At 47.2% G+C, this 6,679-nt stretch overlaps 1 protein-coding gene across 1 annotated transcript in view; it reads right to left on the bottom strand.

Annotated features, from left to right (window-relative positions):
- LOC121549723 (reversion-inducing cysteine-rich protein with Kazal motifs-like) overlaps positions 1 to 6,679 on the bottom strand; it is a 94,709-nt gene that overhangs the window by 55,796 nt on the left and 32,234 nt on the right. The window lies entirely within an intron of this gene.

The raw sequence follows: 6,679 nt of genomic DNA on the forward strand, positions 1-6,679 counted from the left end.
GGCTTACCTGGTTAAACAAAGGTAAAAAATAAAAAAATAAAAAAAGAGAGCGAGAGTGAGAGAGACAGTAGAGAGTGAGAGAGACAGTAGAGAGAGAGAGAGAGAGAGAGAGAGAGACAGAGAGAGAGACAGAGAGAGAGACAGAGAGAGACAGAGAGAGAGAGAGAGAGAGAGAGAGAGAGAGAGAGAGAGAGAGAGATGAGAGAGGGAGAGAGATAAGAGAGAGAGAGATAGCGAGAGAGAGAGAGAGAGAGAGGGAGAGAGACAGAGACAGAGAGAGACAGAGAGAGACAGAGAGAGACAGAGAGAGAGAGACAGAGAGAGAGAGAGACAGAGAGCGAGAGAGAGAGAGAGAGAGAGAGAGAGAGAGAGAGAGAGAGAGTTGAGAGAGGGAGAGAGATAAGAGAGAGAGATAGCGAGAGAGAGAGAGAGAGGGAGAGAGACAGAGACAGAGAGAGACAGAGAGAGAGAGAGACAGAGAGAGAGAGACAGAGACAGAGCGATAGAGAGAGAGAGAGAGAGAGAGAGACAGAGAGAGACGAGAGAGAGAGAGAGAGAGATGAGAGAGAGAGAGAGAGAGAGAGAGAGAGAGAGAGAGAGAGAGAGAGAGAGAGAGACAGAGAGAGAGAGAGAGAGAGAGAGAGAGACAGAGAGAGAGAGAGACAGAGAGAGAGACAGAGAGAGAGAGAGAGAGCGAGAGAGAGAGAGAGAGAGAGAGAGAGAGAGAGAGAGAGACAGAGACAGAGAGAGAGACAGAGAGAGAGAGAGAGACAGAGAGAGAGAGACAGAGAGAGAGAGAGAGAGAGAGAGAGAGAGAGAGAGAGAGAGAGAGAGAGAGAGAGAGAGAGAGAGAGAGAGAGAGAGAGAGAGAGAGAGAGAGAGAGAGAGAGAGAGTTGAATTTGAAATAATCTTTATTGGGTCTGGGAGCCCACCACACAAATATTCATACAAAACCGTATTTACACATCAATTAAAAACACAACTCCAATTCCTCCTCCACAGTAACTGAACACAACAGCCTCTGAATACCCCATATACTCATAAACAGATCAATATTGTTGACAAGTTTATAATAGGCAAACTCAACCCTTAGTCTTGCTGCCAACATTCCCTCCAGCATTCCCACCACATCCACAGACCCCTGTCCCCGAATACTGTTCTTTCGGGTCTTCCATATGGCTAATTTTGCTGCCCCTAACACAAAATTAAGCAACACAACTACACCTTTCTGACTAAACCTGTACTTTGGCCCAAATATATACAGTTGGGAAGAGAAAACCTCTCCCAGAGCTGAGAACCAATTAGTGATCAGGTCAATCATCCCGACCAACCTGGGACACTGTAAAAACAGATGTGCCAGAGTTTCAGACTGAGCACAGAATGGACACCCCTCCCCAACAGTAGGATCCAGGTGTACCAGATACATGTTGGTGGCTATGGCTCCATGTATTATCCTCCATTGGAGATCAGCTGTCCTCTTATCAATAGGCAGTTTGTATAATGTTCGCCAACAGCCTTTTGGGGAGGCACCTGGACCAAGCACACCCGCCCACCTCGTCGATTTTACCCCTTCCAGGGAAGAGGCATGGGACACCTTTACACATATTCTGTACATGGCCTTCTTTCCCACCTCCTTGAACTCCCCCAGCTCCGGGGGTATCGAAGGAAAGCAACATCCCCACGTCCTCCTCGAATGCCCCCGCCGCAGCACTAACAATCAGTGCAGGGAACACATAATCCAGACCCTCCTTCCACCGATCAGAATTGGAAGTGTCAGTCACATACTGCAGATGAAGTACTGGCAAGGAATCACAGACCTCAGCGACGACCTTCCTCAGTAGGCGAGACGATCGGATCCCCGCTCTTTCTCCCAGCTCCTCCAACGACCTATTCCTGTTCCACATCAGATGACCCAGCTTAGTACACCCCACGCCTAACAGGCATGAACGTAGGCTAGCTGAACCCAGAACACGGGACTGGATGGCAGTGTTGTGAAAAAGAGGCTCTTCAAAAAGCCACATCCCTGGTGGCGTGCAGGCCTTACGGGACTTGACCAGAACTCTCCAAGCCTGCATAACAGACTCATAAAATGGAGTCAGGCCAGGCAACTCACCCCCTCCAGCTTTAAGAGGGAAAGGTGCTTGTCTAAGCCCAAACAGCCCGCTCTCCTCATCAATGCGTAGGCTGTGTCAACCCAGCTAAGAACCGTCACTGTACAACAGTCTCTGGGCTGCTTGAAGCCGGAAAGCCATGATCCTGGAAGAAATGTCCACCAGGCCTTGCCCACCCTCGTGCAGTGGCAGGTACAGGGCTGAAGCTTTAATCCAATGTTGTCCAGACCAGAAGAAGTTGACAAGGGTCCTCTGAAGCTCTTGTATCAGACCCTTTGGTGGCTGTAAAATCATTAGTCTGTGCCACAGGGTAGAGGCAGCAAGATTATTAGCTACCAGTACCCTTCCCCTATAAGACAGCTGGGGCAGCACCCATTTCCATCTTGACAGTCTGGCACACACTTTCTCCACTACACCCTCCCAGTTCTTTTTCTGAAAGACATCGGAGCCTAGAAAAACCCCCAAAGTCTTCATCCCATCTCTGCCCCACTGAAGCCCCCTGGTAACCGTGGGAGCGGACCCCATCTGAAGCTGGCCTGCCCACAGCGCTTCACTCTTTCCCCAATTGACTCTAGCTGAGGAGGCCCCCTCATACACCTTTAGAGCGTCTGAGAGAACCTTAACATCCTCACCCCCTGTAATAAAAACTGTCACGTCATTTGCATACGCAGACAGTGCTATCGTGGGACCCTTCATTACACCTGGCACAGAGAAACCAGTAAGCTTCGCTCTTAAAAAACAAAGCATTGGTTCAATCGCCAGACTGTATAACTGCCCTGAAATTGGGCATCCCTGCCTGATGCCCCCTTTGGACAGGGATGGGACAACTCAAACCACCCCCACCTTCACCATACACGAGGCCCCAGCATACAGTAAATTCATCCAAGACAAAAAAACATCCCCAAACCCAAAGGCTTTCATTGTTTTAAACAAGTACTGGTGGTCCACACGATCAAAAGCCTTCTCCTGATCCAAAGAAAGTAAACCCACATTTACATCAGACAGTTTACAAATGTCCAAAACATCTCTTATTAGAAACAAGTTGTCAACAATAGAGCGATCTGGTACACAGTAGGACTGGTCCTTGTGGACCAACAATCCCAGATACTCTTTCAACCTGTTTGAGAGACATTTAGAAACAATTTTATATTCTGCACACAGCAAAGCAACAGGTCTCCAATTTTTTATGAGAGCCAAATCCCCCTTTTTGGCAACAGTGAAAGTACCGCACGTTGACAAGATACAGGAAGAGAGCCCTCATGAAAAGATTCACACACCACTTCATAAAAATCCTCCCAATAGACCCCAAAAGTGCTTATAAAACTCAGATGGTAAACCATCAATGCCAGGGGCTCGGCCTGTTGAGAGCTGCATAACTGCTGTGGACAGCTCTTGCAATGTAATGTCAGAGTCCAATGCGACTCTTTGCTCAGGTCCCAATTGAGGAAGACCGTGTAACAACTGTTCAGTACACAGAGAGTCACAATCCTCCGCCTTATAGAGGGCAGAATAGAAATCCACGGCATGTTGACGCATTTCACTGTCATCCGTGGTCACCTTCCCATCAGGAGACGAAGGCAGACCATCTGTTTACGTTGCAATGTCGACTGTCCTAGGTAAAAAAAAGCACTAGGAGCATCCATATCCTTGAGGGAAGCGAAACGAGACCTAATCAAGGCACCCTTCACTCTTTCATGCAGAAACGACCTCAATTCATGTTTCTTGTCCTGTAAGTTCATGACTAGTCCGGGGTCATTCTGAGTGAGCAACTTCAATTCAATAGATTTAATGTTCTGTTCAAGGGCCCTGATAGTCTCTTTAACTTCAATTCGAGACAGAGCAGTATACTGTTGACAAAATAATCGTATTTGGGCCTTCCCAACCTCCCACCATTGTCTCAAGGACTCAAAATTCCCATTTGTAACCCTCCATTTTTCCCAAAACAACAAAAACCTTTCACAAAACATGACATCATGTAACAATTTAACATTAAAATACCAATAAGATGATGACCTTCGTGGACAGGACAAGTGAATATCAACAGTGACAATATGGTGATCAGAGAAACCCACAGGAGTAATGTCACACCTTCCAACCCTACTACAGTATTGCTCAGATACATACAACCTGTCTAACCTTGCTGCACTGACATGACCTTCATTAACTTTTAGCCATGTGTACTGCCTAACTTTTTGCATTCCTTACTCTCCACACATCAGAAAGCTCAAACTCAGTTAATAGACCAGACAGACAAATTGCTGACCGTAGGTGAGGTTCTTCAGCGGTGCGATCAACAGTAAAATCCACTGTACAGTTCCAGTCCCCCCCTAAAACCATACACCCCTCTTGGTCACACTGTCTTAAGGTTTCCATTATTTTATCAAAACCAACAATACGCTCTGTACCCTCATTAGGAGCATAAACATTCAAAAAAAAAAAAAAAAAACCATAACATCCACCTTGACCAATAAAACCCGACCCTTGACAATCTCTGTTGTAGATACCACAGTCACCCCTAAGCCTGAAGAAAACAAGATTGCCACCCCAGCACTGAAATTAGTACCATGACTGAGTACATGCTGCCCCTCCCACCACATACCCCAGTCAGCCGCATTTTCCTCATCACTATGTGTCTCCTGTAGGAAAACTACATTAAGCCTTTTCTGTTTTATTACTTCTAATACCCAAGCCCTCTTATTCCTGTCCCTTCCTCCATTAATATTGAGAGAACCTACCCTTAGTACCTCCATATAGAAAAGAAAAAGGAAAAGCAGAAGATACCACAGAGAAACCAGACAAAGAGAATAGAACACCCTATGAGGCATAATCATCATCATTATTACAATTTTCTCTTAACCTGACCACGTTTCCCACCACCTTTTGCTGCTGCAACAGCAGTAACAAATTTCCTCAAGCGAAACCGCTTCTTCTCACTCAACTGGTCTAACCCCACCGTCTTCTGTAACATCACAGTTGACCTCACAAACTTATCAACATCAAAATAATCTGCCAATTTGACGGATTTCCCAAAAGTCTGATCCAGAAACCCATTTACCTCCTCTAGATCGTAAATGTAGTCCTCACCAGCTGATATCGTATCAAGAGAGATATCCATATCCTTCTCCTGATCCTCCTCAACTGAGGCCACAGACCACTGACTCCCCTCTACCACATCCCTTTCAACACTCCCCACTTGCACCCCATCACTCGTACCAGGCATCTCCTCCACTACCTGGGAGACTAGCCCCACCTGAACCCCATTACTCGTAGTGGGCATCTCCTCCACTACCTGGGAGACTAGCCCCACCTGAACCCCATTACTCGTAGTGGGCATCTCCTCCACTACCTGGGAGACTAGCCCCACCTGAACCCCATTACTCGTAGTGGGCATCTCCTCCACTACCTGGGAGACTAGCCCCCCCTGTACCCCAGCACTCATAGTGGGCATCTCCTCCACTACCTGGGAGACTAGACCCCCTGTACCCCAGCACTCATAGTGGGCATCTCCTCCACTACCTGGGAGATGAGCTCCACATGAACCCTCTCCTGTAACCCATTACTTGTAGTGGCCATCTCCTCCACTACCTGGGAGATTAGCTCCACATGTACCCCCTCCTGTACCACAGCACTCGTACTGGGCACCTCCTCACCAGTCTGAGGAAATGGCCCTTCAGATCCATCCTTACCTTCTACAACAATTTTTTTCTGCTGCAAGTTGCACCTCTGGTACAAGTTGCACCTCTGTGCCCTCAACACGGACAACTTGTTCCTCAGCAACAGATGCGTGTGGCTGCTCTACCACTGTCAGCCCACCTCTTCCTACATCAGTGGGCCCAGGCGTTACGAGGACCACCTGCGCCCCTCCCTCTGCCTTCTCCCTTTTCGGGCAAGCATGTCGCTTTATGACCAACATCCCCACACTCAAAACACTGTTGACTACCCGTACTAGCATAAGCCATATACAGTCTATTGTCATACTTGACTTTAAACGATAACTCCAAAGTCTGCTCCGGTGAGTCCAAAAACATAAACACCTGTCGCCGAAACGACATAACCTGTTTCAACGCCGGGTGTTTGCAACCCAATGGGACAACCTTAATTGAACTTGCAAACTTCCCAAAGCGCAATAACTCGCGCTCCAATAGCTCATTTGGAATGAACGGCGGTACATTTGAAATCGTTACCCTTGTTGACGGAGAAAAAAGCGGCGTAACTTGAATAAACATTCCTTTAAGAAGTATGCCATGCTCAACCATACGATCAACAAGGCGCTCTTCTTTAAGAAATACCACCACCGCTTTATTCATCCGTGACGCATAAGCAACATTCTCATATCCTACCTTCTCTCCTACGGCGACCAGAACCTCTTCCACCGTGACAGTAGCTTCAGTAACACACCTAAAGCCGTGCCGAAGTGACAGGGACGGCGTCCCGATTCGGGCCGCCATCCCCACCAAAATCAGGGTAATTTCGACACGAAAAACAATATACTTAATTCTACCACAACAAAAAAAATAGAAATAATAACCTTAATTATGCATAGAAGAAAAAAGGATATCACCAAGAA

This window comes from Coregonus clupeaformis, chromosome 34, assembly GCF_020615455.1.
Source record: "Coregonus clupeaformis isolate EN_2021a chromosome 34, ASM2061545v1, whole genome shotgun sequence".
Lineage (NCBI taxonomy): Eukaryota > Metazoa > Chordata > Actinopteri > Salmoniformes > Salmonidae > Coregonus > Coregonus clupeaformis.